The 873-nt window shown below is 61.6% G+C and overlaps 1 non-coding gene across 1 annotated transcript; it reads right to left on the bottom strand.

The window, feature by feature from the left end:
* On the bottom strand, nt 1-109 carry LOC113175634 (U6 spliceosomal RNA). Its single transcript, XR_003299999.1, has one exon. It is a non-coding gene; the product is annotated as a U6 spliceosomal RNA (small nuclear RNA).
* Between the last annotated feature and the right edge of the window lie 764 nt (nt 110-873).

The following is an 873-nucleotide window of genomic DNA, read 5'->3' as shown; positions in this document are numbered from 1 at the left end:
CAAAATAGGGAATGCTTCTCGAATTTGCGGGTCACCCTTGCACAGGGCCATGGTAATCTTCGCTTTATGGTTCCGATTTTAGTGTCTGTGCTGCCGAGTGAGCAAGCACTCCTGCCCACTCTTCCGACTGTGAAGGTGCCGTGGTGATGCGTTGCCAGGACAGGAAGCCCCTCCCAGCGCAGTGTGGCTGCTGATTTGTGAACTGGGAAGGCCACCTTTGTCCTTTCCCTCTGCAGTGCTCCCTCAGCCTTCGGAGGAGCCCATAAAATTGTCACAAATGCACAGCAAGATTCTGGCAAAGCAGAGACTGTAACACAAAAATATTTCTTTTAATATTTTAGCTGGGAATGCGGGCAGCTGTGAGAGGCAGATGCCAAACTCCGCGCGAGTGACTGACAATCTGCAGCGCGTTGCCTTCGTCCCGGGGAGAGCTGCCCGCGGGGATGTGTTTGCAGACGGGGGAACCCGCGAGGCTCGCGGTGTCTCTGAGGCAGGGGTCCTTCTGGGCTTGTGGTGGTGGCTTCAGTGGCTGGGAGGGACACAGGGCTGCCAGGCCCCTGCGGAGCCGGGCTGTTCTGTGCCGTGGGAGCGCTGCGCCCTGGTCCTGGTCTCTGTCCCCCGAGGCATGTTCATCCCTCTCCGCACAGCGCCTTGGCCTCCTCGGCCCTCTGTCCCCAGTGCCCCTCCGCCATGGACTGAGCTCAGCCCCGCCCCTCGGTGTTGGGCGTGGACCTTCCTGGTGGCCTCTGCCCTCTCCGCCTGCTGCGGTCCCACGGGTGGGAACTGAGTCCCCAGCTGACAGTGCTGAGGGGGGCCCTCAGGAGGCGCCAGGGGATGGGGGCTCGGGCCTCAGGAGGGGTCAGTGGTCACAGT

Source organism: Urocitellus parryii, chromosome 12, assembly GCF_045843805.1.
Source record: "Urocitellus parryii isolate mUroPar1 chromosome 12, mUroPar1.hap1, whole genome shotgun sequence".
Taxonomy (NCBI): domain Eukaryota; kingdom Metazoa; phylum Chordata; class Mammalia; order Rodentia; family Sciuridae; genus Urocitellus; species Urocitellus parryii.
This window is presented reverse-complemented; position numbering and strand designations above follow the sequence as displayed.